The following is a 20,522-nucleotide window of genomic DNA, read 5'->3' as shown; positions in this document are numbered from 1 at the left end:
GTACTGTATGTTTACAAGTTTTCTCCCCACAATGCTGACGAAATGTTCTGCACAGTTCTGCGCCTGTGGTAGCACCCAAAAGGCAGAGAAAGATGCTAACCATCAAACAAGTTCAACTTTTGTACATGCTAAAGGAGGGTAGAAGTAATGCGGCTGTAGGGCGCCATTACGGAATAAATAAATAAAGAATAAATGGTTTTGATCTTAGATTTCATTCTATAACACTGGACTTATTTTGATACAAAGGTTTGAACTTTGAGAGTGTTTAAACAAGAAAGTGTAAAAATGTTAATGATTGTCTGAGAAAAGTGTGTAAAGTGTGTACACAGCCTTAGATTAATTGTAATTATTTTCAGATTTTTTTTCTGCATGACAGCAAAAACCAAAGTCAAACAAATAAACTGAGAAACTTCAGAAATAGATCAGTTCATAGATCCACATAACAGATCTGAACTCAAATTAGTTCAATGATTTTCTTCTTTTTAAATTAATAATTTGGCCCAGTTTCTGAGTAAGTGCTGACATTATCGTCCCGAACACATAGGACTGCTTTAGTCATAGATTATTTATGTCATTTCCAAATTTTCATTCACGTGAATTGGCTTGGTCACTTAACACATTAATGTCAAGCAATATATAAAAATGTATTAATATTTTATAACTTTGCAATTAAATAATGCATAGCACTGTCATTGTTAATTCACAAAACAAAGTTACTAATGCATTTACAAATCATAACTTCAAACTATCTACAATTGCAGACAATGTTAGCATTTTCACTTGCACCCTTTTTTAGCAACTTCCATTAAAATCAAACTAGCTTCAAATTTAATTTGACCTGCATTTGGAAAAAAAATAAAAATTCTAGTTACTTTTAAAAAACTCCAATTGTGAAAACACAAGAGAACGTTCCGCCTCTACCTATTTTTAAGACGTTTTTCTGAAGCACATTATATACACAGACAGAAAGAAAGGCTATACCGATAAACACATCCAAATTCTACAATTTTCTTTCTACACAAATGTAAATGCAGCTTCATTCAGATGAGAACACAAAACTGGATATGAATAAGTGTTCAAGGGCACACTGAGGAACATATTTTACTTCAGCTTGCTGACTCAAACATGGGAAGTTCCTATCTGAACAATCTCTGGTGTGTCAGAGCATGTTTTCCAGGTTATTCCTTCTAAAGACTCATATGAGCTCCAATTTTACACCATCGACATATCCACCATCTGACAAAAAACACGATTTACCCCTGTGATGCAAAGCTGACTAATTTCAACATCATTACCATTCAACTTCACATGACCTTTCTATTATGCTGACTCTTTAATCAAGAAGCATTTCTCATTATTTTATTCATTGCCACATCAGCAACTTTTGGTATTCATGGCAAGATGAACAAACATAAAAACATTACATGATAACTTCATATTTCAATAAGAAAAGATACACAAAATAATAAATAAATAAAAATAAATAAATAAAATAAGCAAAAACTGTATATTAAAAGTTACACATGATCCTTCAATTCAATATTTGACAAATAACCTAAAATTTGTCCCGGTGAAAGCTTTTTAAACACAGATCAAAGTGTTTTTTTATGATAAAAATGTTGTCTGTACTTTAACTTTCACATTAATAAAATATGTTTTATGGTGAGAGCAGCTTGACAATAAATACATAGTGATGGTGCATCATTATTCAATAAATACAAATGAGTCAACCCAAAGTGATCGATTTTTAATCTAGTATAAACAGTCTGTTCGTGTCTGGTCTCAAAAATAAAATTTGAAAAGTGTCTTTCATATCAGGGTATCTTCTGTCTATTCCATATCCGTTTTCAAACAAAAAAAGGAAAACTAAAGTCTGATTTATACTTCTGCGTCAGGTGACCGGCGTAAACCACGGCGCATGCAATGCGCGTGGCTGTGCATTTATACTTTTGCGCGCTCTCTCTGTTGGTCTGCATTAACACTTCCGAAACGCTAGTTGGCAGTGAGGTGTTAATGTTCCTATATGTGTCGAGTTTCTTCGCTGCTTTTTTGCTTTTCCTGAAAACTTCCGGGATGTACAAGTGGCTCAAACTCGCTCATTTTGAGGCAGGAACCGGCGGACGTGCAACAACTTTAATTATGAGGTAAACTCAAAACAAAACTTTCCATCCGGAGCTCCTTCACGGTACTCCACACTTGTAAACAATCGCTCGCGCCATTCGCGCGGCTCTCGGTCCCGCCCAGACTCGTCATCGCTACCAAGCCGACCAATCACAGAGCTTACGCTACGCGTCGTTGCGACGTGTAGTTAAATTTTTTGAGAGGTGCACGTCAGTGACGGCGACGGCCACGGCGAAGGGCTATGCGTCAGCGCCGTAGCATATGCCGGCGTTTAACGCAGAAGTATAAATCAGCCTTAATAAAAACTGCTGTTTTTCTTTTGCTCACAAAAAAAAGATGGCTTGATTCTTGTTATTTTGTTTAAAATAGGAAAACAGTTAAACGTAAAAACGTAAGTAAAGATAAATTCATTTTACACATGTAGGCGGTGCTGAAACATTCAGTTTCCTCTAATTGACCAACAAAATCTGAGCTTGTGACGTTGCTCTCAAAATAATAGTCCAATACATAGACAGATAATTAAAATATTAGGACTTAAAAAACAAAACAAATGGTACCCTTTGTTATAGCCCCAGGGCCCAATGTGTTCTTATGGCATACACATATGCTATCCGAACTGTGCCCAAGGCCCGTTTCCCCGATCGTTTAGGAAGTTTGAGTGCTGTGAATCGGGCTCAGGCACGGAAGAGGTGTGCCGGAAATGGCAGCACCATTTCCGAGCAGCACCAGCAAATCTTTGCTCAGCATCAGGTGCACAGCAGCAAGACGTTTGAAAAAGGAAAAAAACGAAAACTTATACTTTATACTTCTGCGCGCTGTCTCTGTCGGTCTGCATTAACACTTCCGAAACGCTAGTGGGCAGTGAGGTGTAAATGTTCCTCTGAGTCGAGTTTCTTCTCTGCTGTTTTGCTTTTCCTGAACACTTCCTGGATGTACAAGTGGCTCAAACTCGCTCATTTTGAGGCAGGAACCGGTGGACGTGCAACAACTTTAACTATGAGGTAAACACAAAACAAAACTTTCCATCATGAGCTTCTTTTAAGGGACTCCACACTTGTAAACAATCGCTCCATTGGGCTCGCGTCCAGCTCGCGCCATTCGTGCAGCTCTCGGTCCCGCCCAGACTTGTCAGCGCTACCAAGCCGACCAATCACAGAGCTTGCGCTACGCGTCATTGCGACGTGTAGTTACAATTTATGAGAGGTGCACGTCAGCAGAACGTTTGACGCAGAAGTATAAATCAGCCTTTAGTTTTCCTTTTTTAGTTCGAAAACGGATATGGAATGTACAGAAGATACCCTGATTCGTGGACTTTCCATTTCTCATTATCAACATACATGTTGAAAATATAAAACATTCAAGCTTTTTAATATTTTTGTATAAGCCTAACTGTAAAAAAAACCCTGTAACCTATAGCAGTTTTCCATCATTTGTGATTTAATTTTTTATTTTCCCACATTTATTTTTGCTTTAGGATACTATTATGGGATCTTAATAGTAACTTCAAAGCTTGAAAAGTTAAAAAAAGTGACGTTTATTGACATTTTATTAGTTTGAAGTGATATATTGTCTGGGTTGGTGTTGTATATTTTGTAAATTTATTTTAATAAACTACCAGTACATTTTCTGTTATTATGTTTAGTTCTTATACATTATATTATTTCAAACTACTAAAATGGTAACTAAAGTGACTTTGTTAAACTGTAGAAGTAAATTTTCAACATCAAAGGTCAACACAGCAGAGATTAAGGTCCCATAATGCAATTCACAATCGTTAATAAACAGAAAACACTTCATATCATAATCATAAAATATGGAAACTGTTCATTAACAGATTTTTTTTGTGTATGATGAATTTTACACAATGTGTTCAATATATAGAAAGTTAAGGCCAATTTGAAATCTTTATAACATCATTATTCATTCATTCATTTTGGTTTACTTAAAATATTTGGTTACAATAATAATAATAATGATTATAATAACAATGGTTTAATTAACAATAATATCTTAACTTACACTTGTAACCAATTTAAAGGATATTTGCTGCTTTTTAATTTCCCTCTGAGCCCAAATTTTTGACTTACACAACTGTTGATAAACTAAAGTATCCAGTGTTTACTTGGCTTTGAAAGTCGTCATTACAGGAACAACAATAATATACAGAAAATCTCCGAGTTCTTTTATCTCAAGCCCAGTGACATCACAGCAGGCTACAGTTCAAAAACAAGCTCCTCAACACTCACAGTCATCAAAGTGACTTCATTGGTCATTTATTTGACAGACTCACATGCAAGTCTTGATCTGGGTCTCGCTGACACAGAGCCTGATTAATCTGCAGCACAGCTGCTTCTTCAGCCTGCCGTTTCATTCTGTGTAACACTATCTTCAGTATGTGTGTGGGAGACAGAGACATGAGAGCGTCTCAATTCAGCCTTGTCTGCTTTCCCTAAGGCTGTGTTGTGTTGAAGCCTTGAAAAAGTGCAGCCTTGAGGCCTGGGTGTGTTTTTAGATGTAAATCGAGTGCGTGCGTGCGTGCGTGCGTGTAAGAGAGAACGTTCCTTTAGGCAAGTTGCCTGGAGCGTCTTTGATTGTTAACGTTCCAAAGTCTCGCCCTCATTAAAAAGACACCAATTAGTGGATTATCTTTCAATCCTGAATGTTCCAAAGCCCCGCCCACAAAAATAGCATCCAATCAGTAGAGCATATTTTTTTCTGAATGTCCTCAAGCTCCACCCACACAAAACAGCCACCAATCAGTAGAGCATTTTCTTTTCCATTTTAAATGCCCTAAAGCCCCACCCACATCAAGCAGACTCAAATCAATGGAGCGTCTTTTATTCTTTAAAAGAAAGTTCACCCAAATATCTAAATTTACGCACTATTTTTTACAGAAAAAAAGAAACTTAAACAGGTTTGTGACAAGTAAAGTGAGAGTATATTATGACAATTATCAGTTTTGAGTGATCTGGCACTTAAAGGAACTAAGGCTCTACCCACCACAAACATAAACCAATTAGATCACTGCTTTAACAGTCCTTTGGATGGCGCATTCTGCTCTGCTGATGAGAAAATTACAAGTCTGTTTAGCATGAACTGATTTTTTCCATTAAAAAAGATTATGTGAAAAACAAAAGTACAAAATGTATCTTGCACATTTTAAAAAGCTCAAAAATTATCCAAAGAGAGAATATACATTTTTGAAAAAGGGGAAAAATACCAGTTACATTTAATGTGCATGATGTAAGGCACATGTGTCAAACTTCCTGGAGGGCCGAAACTCTGCATAGTTTAGTTCCAACCCTAATTAAACACACCTGATCAAACTAATTGAGTCCTTCAGGCCTATTTAAAACCTACAGTCGAAGCAGGGTTAAAACTAAACTGTGCAGGGCTGTGGCCCTCCAGAAAGTGAGTTTGACATCTCTGATGTAAGGACTAATTTTAGTTGTGCAAATATTATGGAAGGCAAAAAATATTTCATAATATGCAATACATTAGGGAGAAAATGCATAATTTTCTGGCCCCAAAAAAGTAAATGAAACAACATTGATTCATTCACTTTATTTTTGGCTTAGTCCCTTTATTTATCTGGGGTTGCCACAGCGGGATGAACCGCCAACTTATCCAACATATGTTTTATGCAGCAGATGCCCTTTCAGCTGCAACCCATCACTGGGAAATGCTCATACACCCTCGTTCACACACATACACTGCAGTCAATTTAGCTTACCCAATTCAACTGTACCGCATGTCTTTGGACTGTGGGAGAAACCGGAGCACCTGGAGGAAACCAATGCCAACACAGGGAGAACATGCAAACTCCACACAGAAATGCCAACTGACCCAGCCGAGGCTTGAACCAGCGGCCTTCTTGCTGTGAGGCGGCAGTGCAACCCACTGCACCACCCGATAAAACAATACACTTTGTATAAACAAAAATGCTAAGTTTAAAGCTCCATTATTACATCCCACCATTTTTATGCCTAAAAATCTAAATGTAAAGTAAATATATTACTTTAAATACCCTAAATGTTCTAAAGAAAACATTTATTATGCAATAATATCCATACCTCTATTACAAAACAATTCAAATGACTTTATCTTTAGGAGATGATACTGAAAAGCTTTTATTTTCAGTGATATCTGTATTAAGGCGGATTTATACTTCTGCGTCAAGTGCACAGATATGGTCCGGTGCAGCATTCATGCAGTCCAATAGCCCTTGCTGTGGCTGACGCGCACCTCTTAAGAAACGTAACTCCACGTCACAACGATGCATATCACAAGCTCTATGATTGGTCAGTTTGATAGCGGTGAAGAGGGTGGGTGGTGCTGAGAGGCGCAAGCCCCATGCAGCGAGTGTTTACAAGTGTTGAGTCCCGTAAAGGAGCTCCAGATGGACTCTTTTGTTTTGTGTTTACCTTCTGATCAAAGTTGTTGCATGTCTGCTGGTTCCAACCTCTGAATGAGCGAGTTCTAGCTACTTCTACATTAAGGTAGCGTTCAGAAAAAACAAAACACCCGCAAAGAAACTCGACACAGGAACATAAAAACCTACTGCCAGTTAGCATTTTGAAAGTGCTTTTGCAGAGCAAACAGCCACAAACAGCAAGCAGAAGTATAAACGCACAGCTATACACAAGGCAAGTGCCATGGGTCATAGCAATCACTCGACGCAGAAATATAAACCAGCCTTTAAAACAAAGCCACTTATTCAGTAAATACTCAGATTTATCGTTAACACTTTACAATAAGGTTTATTAGTTAATGCATTTACTAACATGAACTAATCATGAACACACATGTACAGCATTTATTAATCATAATTGAACATTTACTAATGCATTGTTAACATCCAAGTCTATGCTTGTTAACATTAGTTAATGCACCATGAGTTAACATGAACTAACAATGAACAACTGTATTTTCATTACCTAACATGAACAAATACAGTAGTAGATGTATTGTTCATTGTTTGTTCATGTTAGTAAATGCATTAATTAACATTAACTAATGAACCTTATTGTAAAGTGTGACCGATTTATCTTACTGATTCAGATCAGTGACCTTGCTAAGCTATTCATTAAAAGAACAGGTTCAAAAAGGTGCATCTGACAGACTAAATTGTATGTTTTTAAGTTACCAAAAAAAAAAAAAAAAAAACGTAGTCATTACACAGTTTTGATTTGCATCATATTCAATCAAGCACCACAAGCAAAGACAAAGTTGTATATGCCGCTTTCAGACAGCTTCAACTTTGTTTTTTATTACCTGTAGGCTTTTTTTGACCAGAAACTATTAAATGGCTGTTCTTTGTGAAGCACTACCTGATGATTTAAGTTACTGTCAAGACAAACATGCACACAGAGAGGCCATTAACCACTCCACAGCAGGGCAGCCATTTCCTTAATTAAACTCCCTCACGCTGCCAACCCCCCTCCACCACACACACACACACACACACACACACACACACACACACAGTTGAGTGATGGGCGATTATTTACCACAGACGTGACCGACAGACACAGACAAGGGAAACTCCACCTCTACCAGTGACACTGACTCACACTGCAGTGAAGGCCTTCCTGATACAATACAGTCGAAGGCTGCATAAAATATCGTTTCAGCACTGATATCTTAACGTGATCATTCGCAGTTGTCACATCACAGGATTTGCAGTGTTAATGTCTGCATTATAATTTATCATTTGCATGTGTTTTTGAGGCCTGTGAATGTATATTTGTATTTTTATTATTATTATTCAATTACTGCACCTAAATAAATACTGTTAGGCTCGGAATATGATCAAACAATGTTTATTTCAATTGGATCTTTTTCTTTATTGTACTTATATTTGGTTTTTAATTCGTTTATTATATTTTATGCAAACACACTGATCTACAGAATCATTTCAAACAATCTATAATTATACATTATTGCCAAATAGAAATATTAAGATTAATCTGATGAGAATGTTTTCATTTTGCATTTATATATATATATATATATATATATATATATATATATATATATATATATATATATATAGCAGAATAACAGAAAAATTGTGCCTCCCCAATACAATCTCAGTGAGGGTCAAACTAATGTGAAAATACTTTAAGTAAAATACTATTATCTGTTAAAGTGTCAACAAGGTGGAAAACCATTTAAGCAGTCAGGCAAACTAACTTCTTATGGTGTTAGTTTAGGGTGGGACCTTTCCCTTTCTGAACAAAATGGGAAATGATATTAAAACTAGGGGTAGGCCTATAAAACATATTAAATTGAATAGTGATAAAATTTATGTCAATAACAACAGCTTTTTTACTCTATATTTATCTAAGAGCCAATCACACAGAGGAAATGTGCAACAATGGCAATCTAAATGTCTGTTGATAAAAGAGATGTACCGAATTTTAGGCCACCAAAATTTTATCTGCTGAAAATGTTAAGCCATTAAATGAACCCTCAAATTTTTGTACCCATTGTTTGGGTACTCTTTTAAATCTGGACTGGAAGCATTAACAACTGATATTGAAATCATTAACTAATTTTCAAAATGAAATTTTTGCCATATCGCCAAGTCCTAGTTAAAATAGTGATAATTTTTGCCACATAACTCATCATTAAACAATTCACATTATGACATGACAGATTTTACAAAGGAAATACAACATTTAAAAATTTATGCTAAGAAATACATAATCTAGAGCTGCCCGATATTGATAAAAACTGACATTGCGATATTTTGTATATGACATAGATGTTTTATATATGATATAGATTGCGATATGAATACAATTTCGCCAAATGACTTGAATAGCTTTATTTGGATGAAATTATCAACTTGGATTGATTAGGGGAATTTTCTAAGGGTGTGAATCATGTATAAAAATAATAATAAACACATTGCAAGTAAAAATAATAACAATAAAGCATCGAAAAATGTAAATAAACAGTTTAAGTGTTATATTATTCTGAAGAATCAAACAGTAATCAAGTATAGAAACTGAATAATGAAATGTAAAATAACACTGTATAGTCTTCAAAGTACTAATTCAGTAAAATAATTCCTCAAAGTTACAAATGCACTTTTTTTTGTGCCTGAATGCTTTAAAATCTCTCGAAATGCCTTTAAAACACATATAATAGGTATGAATATTTATATCTGCCAGTCCATCTATAACCTAGCAACAACGAGTGAAAATGGTCTAAAATGGTTAGAGCTTGTCCTCTTTTGACTACTTCTTTTTCTGGAGGTGTCAAAAACACATTAAATCAGATTGTTTCTATGGTGTAAAATAATCTTATGTGCTCAAATGTGCTCAAAACAGCCACATAAGACTACTCTCTGCCAACTGATCTCCTTGATTATTGCTTAAATAATTACTGATTATAGCGAAGGATTTAAACTTTACCATCTACAATTGTACATTTGGTTTGAAATGTCATTTTTTTGATAACAAATGTTTTTTTCTTGCAGTACTGAATCTATATAAACATCAGGCCACAAATGAGAGCTGCTGTTCTCCTCATTGCTTTCTGTGGTTTCCATTCATTTTCACACTTTCAATCCAATGCCTTCATACATACTAGAATAGTTTGCTTCCTTGGTTTAATCTCTGAATATCACCAAAATGTGCACAAATTACATTCCTAACAATCCAACAGTTAATTAGTTAGTCAATTAGTGTAGTTGAATATTGTCAAGTGTATATTTCCTGCATCAAAAGAAATAAGTATTAGAAAAAATATATATTTTCTTGCATTTAATTAGGCAAGTTATATAGGGTATTAGGCATGACATGGTATAACAATGTTTTTTTCTGTAAACAATTGAAAAAAATAATATTGCTCAAGAGGGCTAAATAGACATGTTTTTTAAAAGTTAAAAATTGCTTTTATTCAAGCCAAAATAAAACAAATAAGATTTTCTCCAGAAGAAAAAATATTATAGGAAATACTGTGGAAAAACTCACAGGAGGGCTAATAATTGTAATTTAAACTGTATATGGAGGTAAAATATCACTGCCATGTTGATTAGGGCTGTGCGATTAATCGAATCGCAATCACGATTTGAAACGTTGTGATTAGCTAATGGCAAGAGGCTTCGATATAAAATATGTATTATTAAATTTCCACCGCCCAGAGCAAATGCGTGCATGCCGTCTGTGTGTGACAGTCTTACTAGCCAACAGTGCGCACACTTTCGTTTACCCAATCAGAATTGCGCAACGCAACTATGTGGAACACCCACAAAAAAAAACAACAACAAACAAACAAACAGAAAACCACAGACGAGAGGGATGATGGCATCTGCCGCTTCAGAAGCATTACCAGACAAATAAATAAAGAAAAACAGGACATCTATAATAAGTGAATACTTTGGTTTCAAAGTCACAAAAAATTTAAGTTTAATGTTTTGATAACTTCATGTGTATTTCGCATGCATTCACGACTCATGATGTAGGTACGTCTGTAGTGACTGACGGTAATGTAATGTAATATAAACATATAATTTGTTATTTCATTTTCATATGACAATTATATATAGATGCATTAGTTGCCGAAATTTTAAAGCAGTTTAATGATTTAAATGCTTCTTATTTAATATTACGTCATTCAATGCGACTATATGCACAACTTTACGGAGAGTATATAACCTACTAAGTACAGTCTGCTATTAGAACATGTTAACAAATTTAGTAACAAACTAGCTAGTAACTGTGAACTTTACCTTCCATTTTAAAAAAGAACTTACGAACAGCTGGTGCAACCCTACCCAAGAGATAACTAATGCCATAACGCACTACCTCGCTAAAGACACGGTGCCTTTTAATGCAGTGACCAAAGAGGGATTTAAAAAAACGTATCTAAACGCAGGATTGGACATAGACACTTCCATCTCGCACTTATTTTGACATTTTGGAGTACCACAACTGTACGTTAAATGTCATGATATTTTGTGGAACATCTAAGATAATTATTTTGTTTTAGACAATATAAGCGACAGAAAGGCTCTTATCTTATCAGAAATTATTATTTTTTATAATAAGCTACACTCCCCCTAATTTGAGTTCAACTTGTTTACAGAAAGGTAAGGTCATTTCATTTGCGTTTACTTTTTGCTCTAGACAAAAAATATTGTTTAATTTCAGATTGTTTAAATAAATAAATCAAATCTAAATATGTAAAAAAGAAAAAGAAAAAAACACAATTACATATTTTTTCCCAAATGGCACAGCCCTATAGGATTTCTGTAGCAGTGAGGCTCCATCCCCATGCTACAGAAATCACACACTTTAGCTTAAAACTATCTTGTAGTCAAGTTTCCTTTTCCTCCCAGTAAACTACTACAGCAGCAGACGCAGTATCTTTCTTCACACCCTTCGAAAAGTCTCACTCTGGACTCTTCTGATCACAGTGACAAATTTGTTTTCAGTGTCTGACTGCCCTGCCCCCATCCCGACGACTCATTGTTAATGTGTCATAAGAGAGGGGACGACAGGAAGTGAGTCAACGGGCCAGTCTGGAGCTCAGAATACATATCAGAATCACACAGTCAGCTCAATCCCAAGACTCAACTTCATAATGCACAAAAAACTATATCAAATTCACAATTGCTTACATGAGACCTTGTTTATTTAGACATATAACAGGGAAAAGTTACAATGAAACAGAAAAACAGACTGATAATGTTTCCCCCATATCATGATTATTTTTGAGTGCAATACTTTCTATACAAAAAAGTATGGCAGGACTTTTAAGACTGCCACCGTAGGTTTAATTGTACTGACGGGCCAGGTATACATACCTACACTGTAAAACCCAACAGTCAACTTTATGAAATAAAACGAGTAGAGTTAATTCAAAATTTACTGAAAGTTAATTCTACTCATTTGAAAAGAGTTTTGAAGTTAATTAAAAACCTCATTACTTCAACTTGAATTAAGTTAACAGTCATCATATAAATTATTTTGTTTTACCTCAAATGGTTTGTAGCAATCGGTTTCCTCAACAGGTTTGAGTTGCCTTCATTTATTGGGTTTTACTGTAGTAGGTTAGTTTGAGGTCTCTTCATTTATTGGGTTTTACTGTGCTCTAATTGCTTCGTTTACTCAATTTGATTAAGTTCACAGAACTCATTAGGATTTGTTTTTGTACTTAAATTGTTTGTTTCAATCGGTTTCCCTTAAATGGTTTAAGTTACCTTAACTTTTTGGGTTTTACACATTCTGTGTTCCACTCAATCTGGTAAGGACATTTTAATTTATTAAATAATGAATTAATATGCATTTATGAATCTTATGCATTTTGAAAACAGACGATTTTTATAGCAGCCCTAGATGGATCTGTATTTTTTTCAAACCATTAACAATGAAATATTTTATAAAAATTCCATCTGTATTACATTTGGAACATTTTACTTGTATCAGTTAAAGCACAGGTGTCAAACTCAGTTCCAAAAGGGCCGCAGCTCTGCACAGTTTAGTTCCAACCCTAATGAAACACGCCTGATCAAACTAATTGAGTCCTTCAGGCTTGTTTGAAACCTACAGGTAAGTGTATTGGAGCAGGGTTGGAACTAAACTGTGCAGGGTTTCGGCCCTCCAGGAATTGAGTTTGACACCCCTGAGTTAAAGCATCATAATGAATTAATAAATGAATGATATTGTAATATTGAATGCTTTTTAGTCTGCATCACACAGTCGTAAATGTTGTATGAATTCATGAACACTTTATTCTGTTCCACATTTTTATTCAGATCCAAGTCCGACCCCTTTTTATATGTCTTGCCTGTTCATAACAGATTATTAAACATGTACACACATGCACAAACACACAGGAGTTGCCATAATATGCCATTTTGTGATTTTTTTTTTTTTTTTGCATATGCATAAAACAAATTTCTCACATTCATTTACAACCTAATTCCGTCTCTTTTTGTATAAGAAAATTTACCTCCTCGACTACTGAATAAAAAAATATCCAAACTTTTTCCTAGTTAAAACATCAATCTGGGTGTGAAAGACTTTAATAAAATTAAAACTAATATTCCTCAAAGATAATTCACAGTAATTCAAATTTCCCTCTGATTGCGTCCTTTCTAAATAGTACAAAGGAACTGCTATTTCTACATTTGGAAGATCAAATCTTTATTTGTAAGCAAAACAAATCCATATCATATAAGGTAGCATTAACCACAACACTATAGTAGGGCTGCTTGACGTTTGACAAAGATTTGACATTGCGATATATAATTTTACCCCGGAAATATACATTGCGATATAAATACAATTTCACCTCATGACTTAAACAGCTCTATTTGGAAAGTCGTTACTTAAAGGCCGGCTCACACCGCGTGATTTTTTTATAATATTGAATGATTGTAGCATGTCAGACTGCCGCAAAAATCAAGTCATCAAATTCGGCGCTCCTATTAGTTCTTGGATTGACGCTCATCGCAGCTGTTGTCACACTGATGGAAAGTTTCTGAACTTCAAAGTAGAAAAAATCTGATCGCAATGGCTGTCTGTGAACATGAAAAACCAACGATTAAAGACCACCGATTTGAGCCTAGCATTTTAGGAATCTTTTAGGATTTCCAAAATATGTCTCAGATGACAGAATTATGGCTAAAATCTCACAGTGTGAGCAGGACTTTAGATTGATTGGGATGATTTGTATGGAAGTAAAATATAAACATATTATATGTGAATTGTTACAGTATTTGTTTGTGATTTGTACTACAGTCATAAAAAAACACAATGGACCAAAAGTTAAAGTGCAACAAACAGTGCTCCATGGTTTTCTGGGCAGTGTCTAACATTATTTGGGTACAGAAATTGAATTATCAAATGTAAAAGAGCATTGCATTGTCTTCATCATGAAAAAAAAACTATATTAATGCTCTTTACGTTCTCCTAAAATGCTTTAAATTCTTATAATGTTAACATAGGACTTAAAACACATGCAGATGATGAACTTTCACTCTATTGTGGTTCAATTCTGCAGTGTCTCCACAAAACTCATGTGTTTCTGGTCATATATATTCACAACTCAACATTGTATATCTTGCAATGTGACTATTGCTGATAGCCATGTACAGATCCGATCACGTGATCGGAAATCGGGTCTGATCTCGTGGTTACAGACTCGATTGGATTCGGACATTACCTCCCGATCAGGACTCGAACATATGTATATATTCTCATTATTTTTTTAACACATCTATAGTTATGGCACAGAGTTAGACCCCTTTCTTGACTTCACACAAAAACAGTAACGCGTGCGGCATGACATCACTTTGTTGCAGAGATGCTATTGGTTAAATGCCGGCACAGTAGAACACGAAAGCAGCTTGATGCGGAAAGTGCAAGTATGTCTGCATAAAACGCACAATACGAACAATCTCAACACATGGGTGCTTTATAAATGCAGCAATGCATTTTGGAGTATTAAAATTGTCCAAGAAGATGTCCAAAATCTTTACACACAATGACCCAGAGACTCTCTAGACTACATGTCATGTCACTGATGAGAAAACGGTGGATGTACGTATGATGACTGAAATCGCTAAATGTCCTTGAATATTCACTAAATGCACTACAGAATGTTACGTTTACTACACATCCCTGCACAAATTGTATGTAAACGCATCAGCTTTTAACAGCATGATACTCAATACTCACTACTCTAAAGTATTTTTAAAAAGGCTTTTTTATTCATACTTTGAATAATATTTACAACAGATACTGTTACTCTACTTGCACTACATTTTTGTGTAAGTAATGGTAGTTTTACACGAGTTTGATTTTTCAGTTCTCCTTCCACACCTGATTACAGTTACAACTTTAGTTATCCGTGAGTAGGCATGAGACGATAACCGGTTTGAAAAAGTCAAGGTTTTATAACCTCAATAAATGTTGTTATACCTTTCCTAAGGTATATGTAGAGGTTTTGTTTTATGTGTTATAAAGAAACCTGTGATTGTAAAATAATTGACCCAGCAGAAGTGGGTTTACTGCAAACTACAAAATATAAAAAATTCTTAAGTGAAATACTGTATATTGGGTTTAATGTGGAAAAAGTGTGTTGTTTGAATTAAGACAATTAAAACATTATTTTAGAGCAGTAATCACAATACTGTGAAACCGTGATATTTTTATTCAAGGTTATCATACCATCACAAACTTATACCAGCCCATGCCTATCCATGAGTATGTCATTTTTTGTTTTAGTGTTTGCTAATCTACTGCACCATGAAAGCTTTCACACACCAACGCCGTTTCTAATATAGCCAGTTATTAATTAACAAGCAAAAAGTTTCCAACCAAAGGTAACATCCAGCTTGTTACGTGATGCCCCGTCGAGGGGGGCCAAACTTCACCAATAACACCAATACAATAATTACTTTCTTCCTTTTTGCTATACTATTGTTAGACTTTAAGCAGTGAAATTAAACCACACCAAACCGAACTCAAACACTGAAAGCCGGACTGACACAGCTTCAGTTTACTAGAACTTTTATGATAAGCTGCTTTTAACACAATCTACGTTGTAAAAGCACTATAGAAATAAACATTGCTCAAACACTTCTTTTAAACTGTCATGTATCGCTTACGGCAATAAAGTAATCTCTGTATTGTTTGTACTATACTTTTATCTGTTGTATTTACATTGTAATGGCCTGCTGTTATTCCAATAAAAACACCAGTAGCCTACATCAAATCTTCTTTTATTATAACACTAATAGGACTGTAACCATGTGCATAACTTTACAAAAAGACTATTAATTTACTTTAAACTTAAGGGCAAACAAATAACTGAATACACATCCGGCAGAAAAACTACAACATTCTTCCACGCAGTCACGTGACCTGAATATGTAGGATGTGAGTTTTTAATGCAGATCACTGCGGGATCTTTGCTTGTAAACTTGGCTCTAGAGCATTTCACACTGGTGTGGTGTTGTCTGTGATACTCCCAACACATCACATGGCGCTTTACCACAGATAAAATGCAGTTATACTTAGTCCTGGTCCAGTGCTATTCCCAAACTTCTCCTATATAAAGCGTTGTTGTACAAAATAATACCATCATCACATCCACCGCATCATAGTGTGCTTTAATGCTTCCCGTCCCAAACAGGACCATGAGTCACACAAAAAGCGGCTACATCATTTCACCTCCCAGAGAGGCATATTTACTCAAGCAACTTCCAAATAAAGCATTGTTCAAGGGCCAGTTAAACACCACAGCCCCCCTCGGACCCTCTGAGGCCTGGAACAGACGAATTACAACAGATGTCGGGGACACAGAAGACGCGACAGAGAGATCCGAGATAACAGGCGGTCTGGGAAACACATAGCCTGGAGGGACACTGTCTGTGAATCACGTTATAAGCAGATCTGCGCCTGTTCTTTGAAGTGATCAGGACATCCCCACCCAAAGTTCCTAACCTTAAACCACTTTTCCAGATCAAACCCTTTAATGATTACTGGTTTACCTAAAAATAGTCAATTCAGCAAACAGATATGACACGAAAGTCTATAAGGTAATTGATCCTCCTTACCTTAACACGCGTGATTCATCCAAGAAAATCACAAATAAAACCACATTTGCCAGGGAAAGTCGCGTTTGGTCCAGCAGTCCGGTTGCCGTGTCTGCTTTGTTTCCGTGGTCCACTTTGAATCAACAGCTGGTTGAAAAGTACAAAAACGCTCGATTCTCTTGCATAAAAGAGTCAAATAGTGGATAATGCTGGTAATAAATGGCTGAACTAGGGCAGAGAGTCCAGCTCGCCCTTCTCGGCGTGTCCCCAGTCCGGGTGTGTGTGTAAAATGTGTGTGTGGTCGGTGAACTGCGAGATGGGTTTGCTGCACAGCCTCACCCTTCCTCCTCCCACAGGAAATAACGTTACACCCAATTCACAGGGCGAACGAGTCGAACAAAAAGTTTTGGTTCAAATGAGTCGTCAAATTGATTCGAATGATTTGAATCACTTTACAAAGGCTCTGCAGTGTTAAAATAATTTATATATAAAATTAATGTTAAGGCCAAAAATTAGTCACATGCAAAATTAAAGTTTGTTTTAACATAACATGTGACATTCTACCAGAAACGAACATTATCTGTCCCTGAAATAACATAAATACAGCAAATAAAAAGTTTTTTATTGCAATAATTTCTACTGACGGTTGATTTGTTACTGATACTGATGGAGTTGTTCTGTAAAGGAATATGTCATTAATTTGGTTCTCAGGTTTTTATTCTTTATTAACTGACAGAATACAGCTTTAATGACTCGGAAGTGACACCATTTGATTGAGAAGCTGACAGTGACCAAAGTGTTTTATTATTAAATTCTATGATTTTATGCTTGCTTTGTAGGATTTTTCGAGCACAACAAGTGTAAGTTCAGGCCCTGTCACATTTTTAATGAGTAAAAATGTATGTTTCTGGTAGAATGTCCCATATAAAGAGCTGAAATCAGAATTATCAGCCCCCCTTAGAATTATTTTAATCTTTTACATTTTTCCCAAATGATGTTTAACAGAGCAAGGAATTTTTCACAGTATGTCTGATAATATTTTTTCTTCTGGAGAAAGTCTTATTTGTTTTATTTCAGCTAGAATTAAAGCAGTTTTTATTTTTTTTAAAAACGTTTTGAAGACAAAATTATGAGCCCCTTTAAGTTGTATTTTTTTCAATAGTCTACAGAACAAACAACCGTCATACAATAACTTGCCTAATTACGCTAACCTGCCACACGCACGCACGCACACACACACACACACACACACACACACACACACACACACACACACACACACACACACACACACACACACACACACACACACACACACACACACACATTATTAATATATGACAACAACAAATAGCCTATTTATATTCTCTTCTACATTGTGAAAGCTCTGCATATCAAACAATTGACAATCAGGAGTAAACAATCAGTAATCAACAAATTTCCTTCTATTTGCCTCTTATTTATACCACAACAACCAACAAACTAATCCATCACATATGAATTATGTATGTTTATTTAAAAAAAAAAAAACATTTCTTGCTTCATTTTCTCATCTTGAGAGCAAAATTAACGGCAATACTTTAAAATTAAAAGCATTTATTAATCACTGTAATAATCATTGCTTTAACTAATATTAACAAGCACAATTAGCATCTTTAATAATGCAATAGTAAATGTTGGATTAATAAATGCTGTCCAAGATTGTTCATTATTAGTTCATGTTAGTAAATACATTAAATAACTAATGGACCATCTGTGTTGAATAATCACAAGCTTTAGGATGGTGCTAATTACAAAAATAAGACCCTATTTTAATGATAATGATCATTTGATCATTGATCAATGAACATTTCAACGATTCGTCCAAAAATAGAGATTTATTCACTTCGAGTTACTTTTTTATTAATTAATGCTTCCACAAATGTACCAAGCGATACATAAAACCCACATAAATAAGCTGCGAAAGGACACAAGCAAACAAGAAAAACACTCAAAAGTTTTCTCTCTCAACACATGAGTCCCATTTATAGATTTTCCTTTTTAATCAGATGAGATAGTACTCATATATCATAATGCAGGGTCTTGATTCTACTAGTTGATAGGCTCGAGGTTTCAAAGACAGAGGGCTTCTTTGTTTACTTTTATGTGCAAATCTAGTTCAGCTCAGTTTTACTGCTGGTCCGGGATCAGTCAGAGCGAGCGAGTCTGGATAGTTTCCGTTGTGTGACTGATTAACTTTCATTACTCACCTTGACTATATAGCTTATAAGCAAAAAATAAGATAAGAACTTTTACTGAGGAAATGACAAGTTTATATAGCAGTCTAGATTCTTTTCTTAATCACAAACAACTAAAGCTGAATTTACACACATCAACTGAATCACTTGTACTCTGAACAGAGACACCATGAGATCTAATGGCCCTAAAATAACCCTGAATCTGCAGTGGGAAATGCCTGCGTTTGCACACAAACAGCCTGTGGAAGGTGTGAAAATAATCTCATACATACATTTCCTGTTTAGTTCACAGACAAACTTTACATCACCCTTCTCTATTTGTCCCTTATGTGAAACTGACATTTTAATAATAAATAAAAAACATCCTTAATTTAAATGTTTATAATTTTTTTATTACAATATTTTAAAATGTAAATTTACCAGCGATTCAAAGCTGAAGTATGCTTACTTCAGTCTTCACTGCCACATAACCTTTCAGAATTTATTGTAGCTAGCTGATTTACTGCTCTTTATATGACCAATTATTATTGGGGCTCAATTAATAATAAAGTTTATTATTATTATTATTGCTTATATATTTTTTTCTTAATATTTTTTGGTGTGGAAAATAATAAATATTTTAACTTCTAAACCTATAATATCACCCAGCGAACATTTTTTGTTTTCAAAAGATGTCTAACAGATGTCTAATAGACGTCTAAACATTGTCATCTTGGGTAAAACAAGGCTAAATTTGGGCTGTCAGTGAAAATCTAATAGATGTCTAAAATAGGCCAAAAATAGACTGGTCATCTAAGTGTCAGAAAAGAATGACTACACATATAAAAAAAGTCTGTGTAATCTGTCTATTTGACGACTAGTCTAGTTTTTGGCTATTCTTAGATGTTTATTAGATTTTCACTGACAGTCCAAGTTTAGCCTTGTGTTAGCCAAGCTGTCTACGTTTAGATGTCAATTAGATGTCTATTAAACACAAAATTGTTTGCTGGTAATAGAAGAGTTTACAATATTCAAACATAAAAATACATGAAAACAGTGATTATAGTTAGAAATGTTTTTTTTGTGATGCTAAAGGCTGGAGAAATGGCTGCTGAACAATCAAGATCTCAGGAATAAATCACATCTTTAAATACTCAAGTTGTTTTAAATTTAAATAATATCCCACAACATTGCTGTTTATTGCTTTTTATTTTTAATAAATAAATGGAGTATTCAGAAACCTTTAAAACCCTACATTTTCTTTTCAACTTTTAAACAGCATTTATAATGATTTCATTTGTAATGTTGATAAATTAATATCATGTACATTTCTTTGCTACAAAGGTTATCTTCCTGAGCAACTTTGCATTGTAGTCTCTTTCTTAAATGATCTTTGGCGGGAAGGCTGCCGACCCTCTAAAAATAGCAATGGAATGACTGGACTGCATTTGGCTTGACTGGCGAGGCAGTTCAGATTTAGGACATTCCTCAGAAAGAGGGAGAGGCAGGAGAGAAGTAGTGGAAAATAAGGAGAAGGACTGTAGAGGAGAGGAGAAGAGATGACAGTCGTTCTATGGATAGAAATGATGGCGTACTGAGAGTTGGACTGTTTGTGGAAAGAAATA

The sequence above is a fragment of the Danio rerio genome, chromosome 2 (genome assembly GCF_049306965.1).
Source record: "Danio rerio strain Tuebingen ecotype United States chromosome 2, GRCz12tu, whole genome shotgun sequence".
In the NCBI taxonomy this organism is placed as follows: Eukaryota; Metazoa; Chordata; class Actinopteri; order Cypriniformes; family Danionidae; genus Danio; species Danio rerio.
The sequence above is the reverse complement of the archived record's forward strand: the minus strand, read 5'-3'. Positions refer to the sequence as shown.